This window comes from Hyla sarda, unplaced genomic scaffold, assembly GCF_029499605.1.
Source record: "Hyla sarda isolate aHylSar1 unplaced genomic scaffold, aHylSar1.hap1 scaffold_1055, whole genome shotgun sequence".
NCBI classification, from domain to species: Eukaryota; Metazoa; Chordata; class Amphibia; order Anura; family Hylidae; genus Hyla; species Hyla sarda.
In genome coordinates, this window is record NW_026607674.1 from 114,033 (window position 1) to 126,882 (window position 12,850).

Sequence of the window (12,850 nt, forward strand, 5' to 3'; positions counted from 1 at the left end):
TGTGTCTGGCCCCTGTTGGAGCGTCCAGGCACAGGACTTCTGCTGCTGCTGACTAAATGGCCTCCTTAATTGGATCATTTGAGTAGCCAGCACACCTGTGCAGGTAGGGCATGACATGATAGGCAGCTGCCTTGATAGCGGGTGGGTGCTGAATGTTCCTAATTGACAAAATAAGATTAATGCTTATGAAGAAATATAAAATCTCATCCCTTCCCCAATATCGCGCCACACCCCTACCCCTTAATTCCCTGGTTGAACTTGATGGACATATGTCTTTTTTCGACCGTACTAACTATGTAACTATGTAACATAACATGGGGGGGGGGGTCTCCTGGCTGTTCACACAGGTGTGTCATTGCTGTACATTGACCATGCATTGCTTCTGTGGTATTGCAAAGGCAAAGACAAATGCTTCCAGCCATCCATTGCACTAATGGATTGGTCATCAGCTGGCTGTCTATGTCCCGCATCAATATAGACCAAAGTACAGAGGGTTAGGCTATGCTATTGTGCACCTACCTGATGCATCAGAAGGTGCGAGGCCCTTGCTAAATTCTGTGCACAGACTTTGAGATCTATGCTTTAGACTGTATCTAAACCTGCTCCAACATGGACTGACATTCTGGCCTACTTTCAGCCGATGCGACTTGTCTGTCGCTGAACAGTCGCTTTTTATGTATTCAGCACCTATGTATAATGTTGTAAAAATGCTCTAGAAGCTAAAGTCGCAGAAATGTCACACATATTTGGCCTGCAACTTTCTGTGCGACAAATTCAGACAGGAAAAATCAGTATAAATCCTTAGAAAATTATCCCCCAGTGTCTCCATCTGCTGGCGGTATTGAATAAGCATTGCTGCACTGATGGGGTATGCATTAGACGAAAAAAAAGAAGAAAAAGAAGAATAATACGCCCAGAAAAGAGGCGAAAAGGAGAAAAACGTAAAAAAACGTGAAAAAAAAGTAAGAGGAAGAGAAGGGAAAAAAAGGTGGAAATGGGTTTAAAAGTGATTTCGGCGGAGAAATATATATATATATATATATATATATATATATATATATATATATATATATGCGCACACACACACATAGATATAAACGTATTCTCCGTTGAGATATTGCAGCCGCTGCTGTGTCCAGGCCCAGGAGCCTTAGCACTGTGCTGTGATGTCACTCAATACCACTGACATCACTAGGTGTAAACAACATCTCTCCTTTGCTGTGTATGTGACTATGGAGCTGTTTGGTGATGTCGTCTATTACGGCCTTCATAGAAGCAACAGGAGATTGTTGCATCCATCTTGAACCCTCAGAACTACAGTGCTATGATGTCACTCACTTCCACAGGCCTTGCAGAGTGTAAACAACAACAACCCAGCTTTGTTGTGTATGTAACCATAGGGATTTGTGATGTCACCTAGAACCTTCACAGCAGCGACAGCTTTATGAGGAGCATCAGCACTGCTCTGCCTGAGCAGAACCATCACCGCCATAGGTTGTCAAATAACCCGGATTTAACCCACACAGGTAAGTCCAATGGGGTGCAGGCATGTCCTCTATGCTTACAGCTTCCCGTGGGTGTTGGTTTGATACCGTTTGGGGACAGCCAAGGAGGCATCTGCAGGCAACAAAGGTAGGTGTGTGCTTGTGTGTGTGTTTCCTATGCAGATCCTAAGCCCAGTGTCACATGCAAGTAGGAGGAGTAAGAAGGGTTCCTGGCAAATCCGGGTTATGGATTGCATTTAAAAAGGCCCCGTGGGAGTGCAATGGGCCCCTGTCTTGCTGCTTAGCAATAATGGTATGGGTTTAGGTTCTGCTGTGTGTACTGGTGGTTGACTGCCCCCCAGCCCAGAGTGTGCATGGAAAATTGTCTGGCAGCCTCCCTGACAGCAAGCAGTGATAGTGCCCATGAAGGGGACCTTGTTGGGCCCGCCCCTTTCACGGTTATCGCTTCTCGGCCTTTTGGCTAAGATCAAGTGTAGTATCTGTTCTTATCAGTTTAATATCTGATACGTCCCCTATCTGGGGACCATATATTAAATGGATTTTTGAGAACGGGGGCCGATTTCGAAGCTTGCTTCCGTCGCCCTATGCATTGACCCGATATGGCAGTATCTTCGGGTACAGTGCACCACCCCCTTACAGGGTTAAAAAGAAAGATTCCTACTTTCATTGCTACCTGCTTGCTGGCTAGCCAGCTAGCCAGCCCTGTGGGCCTTGCTGCTGCTGCAGCCAAAAAACAAGAGGTGGTGCTGCTTCTGCTGCTTCTGCTGCTTCTGCTTCTGCTTGTGTCTGGCCCCTGTTGGAGCGTCCAGGCACAGGACTTCTGCTGCTGCTGACTAAATGGCCTCCTTAATTGGATCATTTGAGTAGCCAGCACACCTGTGCAGGTAGGGCATGACATGATAGGCAGCTGCCTTGATAGCGGGTGGGTGCTGAATGTTCCTAATTGACAAAATAAGATTAATGCTTATGAAGAAATATAAAATCTCATCCCTTCCCCAATATCGCGCCACACCCCTACCCCTTAATTCCCTGGTTGAACTTGATGGACATATGTCTTTTTTCGACCGTACTAACTATGTAACTATGTAACATAACATGGGGGGGGGGGGGTCTCCTGGCTGTTCACACAGGTGTGTCATTGCTGTACATTGACCATGCATTGCTTCTGTGGTATTGCAAAGGCAAAGACAAATGCTTCCAGCCATCCATTGCACTAATGGATTGGTCATCAGCTGGCTGTCTATGTCCCGCATCAATATAGACCAAAGTACAGAGGGTTAGGCTATGCTATTGTGCACCTACCTGATGCATCAGAAGGTGCGAGGCCCTTGCTAAATTCTGTGCACAGACTTTGAGATCTATGCTTTAGACTGTATCTAAACCTGCTCCAACATGGACTGACATTCTGGCCTACTTTCAGCCGATGCGACTTGTCTGTCGCTGAACAGTCGCTTTTTATGTATTCAGCACCTATGTATAATGTTGTAAAAATGCTCTAGAAGCTAAAGTCGCAGAAATGTCACACATATTTGGCCTGCAACTTTCTGTGCGACAAATTCAGACAGGAAAAATCAGTATAAATCCTTAGAAAATTATCCCCCAGTGTCTCCATCTGCTGGCGGTATTGAATAAGCATTGCTGCACTGATGGGGTATGCATTAGACGAAAAAAAAGAAGAAAAAGAAGAATAATACGCCCAGAAAAGAGGCGAAAAGGAGAAAAACGTAAAAAAACGTGAAAAAAAAGTAAGAGGAAGAGAAGGGAAAAAAAGGTGGAAATGGGTTTAAAAGTGATTTCGGCGGAGAAATATATATATATATATATATATATATATATATATATATATATATATATATGCGCACACACACACATAGATATAAACGTATTCTCCGTTGAGATATTGCAGCCGCTGCTGTGTCCAGGCCCAGGAGCCTTAGCACTGTGCTGTGATGTCACTCAATACCACTGACATCACTAGGTGTAAACAACATCTCTCCTTTGCTGTGTATGTGACTATGGAGCTGTTTGGTGATGTCGTCTATTACGGCCTTCATAGAAGCAACAGGAGATTGTTGCATCCATCTTGAACCCTCAGAACTACAGTGCTATGATGTCACTCACTTCCACAGGCCTTGCAGAGTGTAAACAACAACAACCCAGCTTTGTTGTGTATGTAACCATAGGGATTTGTGATGTCACCTAGAACCTTCACAGCAGCGACAGCTTTATGAGGAGCATCAGCACTGCTCTGCCTGAGCAGAACCATCACCGCCATAGGTTGTCAAATAACCCGGATTTAACCCACACAGGTAAGTCCAATGGGGTGCAGGCATGTCCTCTATGCTTACAGCTTCCCGTGGGTGTTGGTTTGATACCGTTTGGGGACAGCCAAGGAGGCATCTGCAGGCAACAAAGGTAGGTGTGTGCTTGTGTGTGTGTTTCCTATGCAGATCCTAAGCCCAGTGTCACATGCAAGTAGGAGGAGTAAGAAGGGTTCCTGGCAAATCCGGGTTATGGATTGCATTTAAAAAGGCCCCGTGGGAGTGCAATGGGCCCCTGTCTTGCTGCTTAGCAATAATGGTATGGGTTTAGGTTCTGCTGTGTGTACTGGTGGTTGACTGCCCCCCAGCCCAGAGTGTGCATGGAAAATTGTCTGGCAGCCTCCCTGACAGCAAGCAGTGATAGTGCCCATGAAGGGGACCTTGTTGGGCCCGCCCCTTTCACGGTTATCGCTTCTCGGCCTTTTGGCTAAGATCAAGTGTAGTATCTGCATTTGGTCTGGTCGGAAGGTGTCTGTGGTACCCCGCTTCTCGGCCTTGGGGGATTGTCTCTCCTTACGGAGGGACTTCACCCCCTTGCTGCTATTGGGGAGCGGGCTTAGTCCACGGACAACGGGTTGCGATCCCCCTGTCTCTGGGACCTTGTGTCTCAGAAGGCATTTTCGGTACGTTGAGCGTTACCTGTAGCTTCGGAAGCACCTAGGGTACCCCCGACCTCTGCCTTGGGTAAGGGTTCCGCTTTTATAGTGGGATTCCGAGCCCCTGCTGCTATTGGGGAAGGGGCTTAGTCCCTGGGTGTGGAAGATGCCGTTCTCCTGGGCTTTCCCCTCTGGGGAAATGTCGATGCGAAATACCATCCGCATAGAGGTGTCGGAGAGCCATCGTCAGTTGAAGAACCTCCGCTTCATTGCGGAGGTGATTCTTCTTGACTACTTCCGCCTCAATAGGGAGGACATCCTGTGTCTAAATGACCAGGAAAGCCGTGGCCTGTATACCGTCACCTTCACGGCCACGGCGTGTTGCGATAACATCTATGCAACCTTGTCTGGTGCGGACCAGAGGGACGATCGACTCGACGGTCTTTCGTTCCAGTTCCTCTATGGTGAGGAACGTATACCGTTGGTGGTGGCTATGCACAGCCCTCATGTGACCACGGAGGATATAGCCACTTTTCTTCGGCGATACTGCGAAGAGGTGCGATTCGCAAACAAAATCTTGAACTCCGTGCGGTTCTGGAACGGCAAGAGGAAGTTCTGGGTCAAGCTCCGTAAGGATCCCGGTGGTATTGGGGGTCTTTGCCATCCGCCCCCAAATTTTGCCATCGGGAGAGTTCGGGGCTTCCTGTTCTATCCTCAAATGCCTATGTATTGCCGAAATTGCTTGAGGTTTGGCCACACCCAGGAGACCTGCGGCGCGGAGCGTGTGATTCGCTGCAATAGGTGTGGCCAAGAAGGTCACATAGCCTCAAGATGTAGCCATACGATAAGGTGCAACCTCTGCGGAGAGGAAAATCACGATTTTAATTCCTGTCCCCATAAAGCAAAAACTACGATGGGTGGGTCAAGGCTGGGCCCACCCAAAGAGGGGACAGGACAAAAGACGTCCTTTTTTAAGATGCCCAAACCCCAGATGGCAGGTACTGATGGGTCCAGGCCCAAGACCTCTGGTGCTCCATCGGGGGGCCCACCGGTGGTAGTGCTAGGGGGAGGCCATGGGGATTCCACGAAGCCCGGGCGGGTGATCGAGTTTACTGCCCGGGAAATTGAAAGACGTCGATCGACTTCCTACCTGGCTCAAGAGCCCGCCGAAACTTCTGAAGGGGGCTCACCTGTGGCGGGTGGCAGCCGACGGGCCTCGGTGGGGGCAAAAGTGGACCCAAAATTGCAGCATAAGCCAGGTACTGGCTTGGCCCAGGGTCGCCCTGCTCCGGACGAAGAGGCCCCGGTGAAAGCCCGCCGGAAGGGGAGCCAGGTGGCCAGGTCTGAGCCCGGTCCTGTTACTCCGCCTATACAGGACAGGGCCAAGAAGACAAGTGGCGCCAAACCAGGGTTTGCTGCCCCGCCAGCAGTGGACCCGGTGGGTAAAACTGGCCATCGTCGATCGATGGGGAAGTTGGAGCAACAGTCCTCAGCAACGCTTGCTGGGGAACAAGCGATGAAAACTTCCCAAGGTAGCGGCAAAGGTTCCGGAAAAGAGGCCTCACAGGCCCCTGTGCAGCAGTTCCAGTCGTCAAATGATGAAAGAAGACGCAGATCCATCAGCCGGGGGCCAGAGATTACATCGAGTGAGAGCAACACAGAGGATATGGACAGCAGTGTGACATTTAAAAGACAAAGAGAAGAAGAAGAGGAAGACATTCAAAGGAAAGCGGCGTGCCGTAGTTCGGACGAGAGCGAGCTCAGGGTCGGGGCATCATCGATCTCAAGCTCCGACCCTCAGAACATCAAGGAGCTGATGACCCCGCAGGCGGGGGATGACGGTACGCAGCTTATTATTGACTTTGATTCTCCAAGCACGGACTCTCCATAAACTATGCCTATCCCTGTAAAAATTGCCTCACTCAATGTGAGGTCCTTAAAGAGCCCTGATCGCAGGGCTGCTTTATTTTCTTATCTAGAGACATGTGACTTTGACCTTTGCCTGCTACAAGAATGTGGAATCCCTAGTAAAATGGACTATAAAGACTTAAAAGAAGACTGGAAGCTGGGCCCATCCATATGGTCCGGTGCAAATGACTGTCGTTCTGTGGGTGTTGGGCTGCTCTGCCGAGGCCAGTCCTTTTCTATTCATACAGTAACTGAGATTGTGCCTGGCAGAGCTCTTTTAATTCATCTATATTTTAATGGACTTTTAATTCGTGTTTTAAATGTGTATGCCCCTCCTGATAAACAGGAGCGGGCAGAACTATTTGAAATTTTACCACTGTTTTGTGTTGGGTCTTCCCCCCTGCTGGTGGGAGGTGATTTTAACTGCATACGTGATGGGGAACACCGGCAGGGTGGGGATATTAATCGTAAAGACCGCACTTCTTACCTGCTTAAAAATTTTATTGATGATTTTAATTTGAAAGATTGCTGGAAGGATCTCTTGCCGGAGGACCCGGGCGCCACATGGTCCAATGGAAGAGTGAGCTCCAGAATCGATTTTATTTTTTCCTCTAGAGCTTTTAAACCCCTGAAATGCACGCTCGAGCAGAATATCTTCTCTGATCATAAGCTCCTCTTGGTGGGCCTGGAGCTAGAGGGGGAGCAAAAAGCAAAAAGGGGCCTCTGGAGATTAAACACCACACTCCTAGAGGACCCTGAGATAAAAGAGGAGTTTGTGCGGACCTACCAATGCTGGCAATCACAAAGAAAACCCCACGAGCCTATGCTGCACTGGTGGGAGGGCACCAAATCTAAAATCAGATTTTTTTTTATCAAAGCAGGTAAGAAGAAGGCAAAAATGGAAAAACAGTGGTTTTATGTTCTTAACATGCGTTTAAATGTACTTTTTAAATTGAAAGAAGCTGGTATGGATGTAGAAAATGATATTTTAAACCTTAAAACTGAAATAAAACATGCCATAGAAAAGAAAGGGAAACAAATCATTTTTAACTCACATGTGCAGCACCTGGAGGAGGGCGAGAAATGTTCCCGTTTCTTTTTTAAAAAAGTGATGAATAGGAGGGATATCATCCAAAACCTTGAGGGTGAATCCACTCCAAAAGGCATGTTAGATGCAGTTTTTAACTTCTACCAGCTTCTTTTTAATAAGAAAGATCTTAATCCATCCTTTTTAGAACATGTTCTTAATTCCCTTGATTTTAAGCTAGATGTTTTAGACCAGGAGGTTTTATCCCGTGATCTTAACTTAGATGAACTTTTATTTGTTTTTAAAAGTTTTTCTAGTGGGAAGGCCCCTGGGGAAGATGGTTTACCCATCGAATTTTATTTAGCTTTTTGGGATATTTTAAAGGATGATATGGTTTTATTGTATAAAGAAACTTTTATTGTTAATGAACTTCCCCCTTCCTGGAGGAGGGGGATTGTATCATTACTTTTTAAAAAGGGTGAAAAGGATATGCTAAAAAATTGGCGCCCCATCACACTTTTAAATGTCGATTATAAAGTTTTAGCCAAGTTATTAGCTGTCCGTTTTAAACCTTTTATTCATAAATTAATTCACCCAAATCAGGTTTGTGGGGTACCTGGAAGGTCTATAGCTGAATCCCTAAATATTTTAAGAGATGTTTTATGGTATTTTAAGGATAGAAATCAAACTGTAGCAATTTTATCCTTAGACTTTGAAAAAGCCTTTGATAGGGTCTCCCATGAATACCTGTTTTTAGTTCTTAAAAAGATGGCAGTGCCTGAAACGATTTTAAGCCGAATCATGCTTTTATACCGATCCTGTTTTAGTCAAGTCTCTGTTAATGGCTTTTTAACCAGCGGTGTTCCTCTTTTATCAGGTGTCAAACAGGGCTGCCCCCTGTCCCCACTCCTTTTTATTTGCGCAATCGAACCACTGATGGCCCTCCTCAGAAAAGACCGGGTAGTAAGAGGCGTACCGATACCTGGTGGAGGAGGGACCCATCTAAAGGTGTTGGGGTACATGGATGATGTCACCATACTGTGCCCGGACTCTCCATCCATGAGGGGGGCATTGAGGAACACCAGCTATTTCTGCGAGGTCTCTGGTTTTAAGCTAAACACAGATAAATGTGACTGTTTTTATATTGGCTCCTGGGATTCATCCATCACCCCAGGAGTCACAATGCAACAGGATCAAATTAAAGTTTTAGGTATTGTTTTTAACCAGGTCAATGATGGGAGCCCTAACTGGGATTCAGCTATAGCTAAGATGGAGAAGAAGATTTTAATGTGGAATCTTAGAAACCTTACCATGGAGGGGAAGATTTTAATAATAAAGATGGTTTTACTCCCTATTATGCTATACATTGCCATGGTATTTCCTCCATCTATTTTATACATTAAAAAAGTAACTAGAATTGTTTTTACTTTTTTATGGGGTTCAAAAATGGAGAAATTAAAGCGTGATTTTATGTACAAAAGTAAAGATAATGGCGGGAAAGATGTTCCTAACCTTTTTACTTTCTTTTACATAAAGTATTTCTGTTTCTGTTTTAAAATTATTAAATCCGATGGCATTTTTAGCTGCTTTTTAAGGTACGCTGCGGGCATGGTTTTTAAAAGATGGTTGCGCATCCCTCTGAACGCTCCGGTGCTTCTGTGTCCCCCAAAACATTATGTGGTGTTGGAAAAGACAGTCAGGCTCCTAGGTCTCCAAGATTTGGAGCCTGACATACTGGGGGACCAGAGAAAGGTATCAAAGGTCCTCAGGCGGAGTGAGGTTACCCTGGCAGTGTCCAATTTCACACAGGCAAGATCCAAAAAGGTATGGCGGAACGTGTACGGGAAGTTTCTGGCGAATGTACACAGGGATCTTGCCTGGGCAATCGTCCACCAGTGCCTCCCTACTCGTGAGTTCCAGCACAGGCGAGGACTGGTGGCGAGAGCCAAGTGCCCGAGAGATGGCTGCGGAGTGGACGAAACGGTGCTGCACATATTTTGGAACTGCCCTTTTGCACGGGAGCTTTGGAGGAAGGTAGGCCCACTTTTGAAGTGGGCCTGCGGCCTAAAAGATTTTAATCACGAATGTGTCTTTTACGGTCTTTTTAACTGCCCCAATTTTAAACAGCAGATGATCTGCTGGATGATTATTAATTGTTTTAAAAATGCCATCTGGAAAGTTAGGAACATCTTACTTTTTAAACATGATTTTATTGATGTTAAAAACTGTATAAAGCTGGCCCTGAGTGAGATGTACATCTATTACCTAAGAGACAAGAAACAGTTGGGGGCCAGCGAGGCAGCATCCATGTGGTGTCTGCCTCTATGGAACGAAATAACAATATAATCAGTTTTTATGACATTTGTATAATGTTTTATCCTGCCATTTTTATTTTTTCTCCTTTTATTACTGGTTTTATTATTTGTATTTTAAAACTTTTGTGAACCTTTTATTATTTTGCATTTTAAATTTTGTATGGTTTCTTATTTATTCAATAAAATTTTGTTGAAACCTTATCTGTTCTTATCAGTTTAATATCTGATACGTCCCCTATCTGGGGACCATATATTAAATGGATTTTTGAGAACGGGGGCCGATTTCGAAGCTTGCTTCCGTCGCCCTATGCATTGACCCGATATGGCAGTATCTTCGGGTACAGTGCACCACCCCCTTACAGGGTTAAAAAGAAAGATTCCTACTTTCATTGCTACCTGCTTGCTGGCTAGCCAGCTAGCCAGCCCTGTGGGCCTTGCTGCTGCTGCAGCCAAAAAACAAAAGGTGGTGCTGCTGCTGCTTCTGCTGCTTCTGCTTCTGCTTGTGTCTGGCCCCTGTTGGAGCGTCCAGGCACAGGACTTCTGCTGCTGCTGACTAAATGGCCTCCTTAATTGGATCATTTGAGTAGCCAGCACACCTGTGCAGGTAGGGCATGACATGATAGGCAGCTGCCTTGATAGCGGGTGGGTGCTGAATGTTCCTAATTGACAAAATAAGATTAATGCTTATGAAGAAATATAAAATCTCATCCCTTCCCCAATATCGCGCCACACCCCTACCCCTTAATTCCCTGGTTGAACTTGATGGACATATGTCTTTTTTCGACCGTACTAACTATGTAACTATGTAACATAACATGGGGGGGGGGGTCTCCTGGCTGTTCACACAGGTGTGTCATTGCTGTACATTGACCATGCATTGCTTCTGTGGTATTGCAAAGGCAAAGACAAATGCTTCCAGCCATCCATTGCACTAATGGATTGGTCATCAGCTGGCTGTCTATGTCCCGCATCAATATAGACCAAAGTACAGAGGGTTAGGCTATGCTATTGTGCACCTACCTGATGCATCAGAAGGTGCGAGGCCCTTGCTAAATTCTGTGCACAGACTTTGAGATCTATGCTTTAGACTGTATCTAAACCTGCTCCAACATGGACTGACATTCTGGCCTACTTTCAGCCGATGCGACTTGTCTGTCGCTGAACAGTCGCTTTTTATGTATTCAGCACCTATGTATAATGTTGTAAAAATGCTCTAGAAGCTAAAGTCGCAGAAATGTCACACATATTTGGCCTGCAACTTTCTGTGCGACAAATTCAGACAGGAAAAATCAGTATAAATCCTTAGAAAATTATCCCCCAGTGTCTCCATCTGCTGGCGGTATTGAATAAGCATTGCTGCACTGATGGGGTATGCATTAGACGAAAAAAAAGAAGAAAAAGAAGAATAATACGCCCAGAAAAGAGGCGAAAAGGAGAAAAACGTAAAAAAACGTGAAAAAAAAGTAAGAGGAAGAGAAGGGAAAAAAAGGTGGAAATGGGTTTAAAAGTGATTTCGGCGGAGAAATATATATATATATATATATATATATATATATATATATATATGCGCACACACACACATAGATATAAACGTATTCTCCGTTGAGATATTGCAGCCGCTGCTGTGTCCAGGCCCAGGAGCCTTAGCACTGTGCTGTGATGTCACTCAATACCACTGACATCACTAGGTGTAAACAACATCTCTCCTTTGCTGTGTATGTGACTATGGAGCTGTTTGGTGATGTCGTCTATTACGGCCTTCATAGAAGCAACAGGAGATTGTTGCATCCATCTTGAACCCTCAGAACTACAGTGCTATGATGTCACTCACTTCCACAGGCCTTGCAGAGTGTAAACAACAACAACCCAGCTTTGTTGTGTATGTAACCATAGGGATTTGTGATGTCACCTAGAACCTTCACAGCAGCGACAGCTTTATGAGGAGCATCAGCACTGCTCTGCCTGAGCAGAACCATCACCGCCATAGGTTGTCAAATAACCCGGATTTAACCCACACAGGTAAGTCCAATGGGGTGCAGGCATGTCCTCTATGCTTACAGCTTCCCGTGGGTGTTGGTTTGATACCGTTTGGGGACAGCCAAGGAGGCATCTGCAGGCAACAAAGGTAGGTGTGTGCTTGTGTGTGTGTTTCCTATGCAGATCCTAAGCCCAGTGTCACATGCAAGTAGGAGGAGTAAGAAGGGTTCCTGGCAAATCCGGGTTATGGATTGCATTTAAAAAGGCCCCGTGGGAGTGCAATGGGCCCCTGTCTTGCTGCTTAGCAATAATGGTATGGGTTTAGGTTCTGCTGTGTGTACTGGTGGTTGACTGCCCCCCAGCCCAGAGTGTGCATGGAAAATTGTCTGGCAGCCTCCCTGACAGCAAGCAGTGATAGTGCCCATGAAGGGGACCTTGTTGGGCCCGCCCCTTTCACGGTTATCGCTTCTCGGCCTTTTGGCTAAGATCAAGTGTAGTATCTGTTCTTATCAGTTTAATATCTGATACGTCCCCTATCTGGGGACCATATATTAAATGGATTTTTGAGAACGGGGGCCGATTTCGAAGCTTGCTTCCGTCGCCCTATGCATTGACCCGATATGGCAGTATCTTCGGGTACAGTGCACCACCCCCTTACAGGGTTAAAAAGAAAGATTCCTACTTTCATTGCTACCTGCTTGCTGGCTAGCCAGCTAGCCAGCCCTGTGGGCCTTGCTGCTGCTGCAGCCAAAAAACAAGAGGTGGTGCTGCTTCTGCTGCTTCTGCTGCTTCTGCTTCTGCTTGTGTCTGGCCCCTGTTGGAGCGTCCAGGCACAGGACTTCTGCTGCTGCTGACTAAATGGCCTCCTTAATTGGATCATTTGAGTAGCCAGCACACCTGTGCAGGTAGGGCATGACATGATAGGCAGCTGCCTTGATAGCGGGTGGGTGCTGAATGTTCCTAATTGACAAAATAAGATTAATGCTTATGAAGAAATATAAAATCTCATCCCTTCCCCAATATCGCGCCACACCCCTACCCCTTAATTCCCTGGTTGAACTTGATGGACATATGTCTTTTTTCGACCGTACTAACTATGTAACTATGTAACATAACATGGGGGGGGGGGGTCTCCTGGCTGTTCACACAGGTGTGTCATTGCTGTACATTGACCATGCATTGCTTCTGTGGTATTGCAAAG

At 46.0% G+C, this 12,850-nt stretch overlaps 3 non-coding genes and 1 pseudogene across 3 annotated transcripts; all 4 read left to right on the forward strand.

The window, feature by feature from the left end:
- Nucleotides 1–1,945: 1,945 nt before the first annotated feature.
- Nucleotides 1,946–2,136, forward strand: LOC130299508 (U2 spliceosomal RNA). The gene has a single exon (XR_008850623.1). It is a non-coding gene; the product is annotated as a U2 spliceosomal RNA (small nuclear RNA).
- Nucleotides 2,137–4,233: 2,097 nt separating this feature from the next.
- On the forward strand, nucleotides 4,234–4,451 carry LOC130299463 (U2 spliceosomal RNA; annotated as a pseudogene).
- A 5,389-nt stretch (nucleotides 4,452–9,840) lies between these two features.
- Nucleotides 9,841–10,026, forward strand: LOC130299514 (U2 spliceosomal RNA). Its single transcript, XR_008850629.1, has one exon. It is a non-coding gene; the product is annotated as a U2 spliceosomal RNA (small nuclear RNA).
- Nucleotides 10,027–12,110: 2,084 nt separating this feature from the next.
- Nucleotides 12,111–12,301, forward strand: LOC130299510 (U2 spliceosomal RNA). The gene has a single exon (XR_008850625.1). It is a non-coding gene; the product is annotated as a U2 spliceosomal RNA (small nuclear RNA).
- The last annotated feature ends 549 nt before the right edge of the window (nucleotides 12,302–12,850 follow it).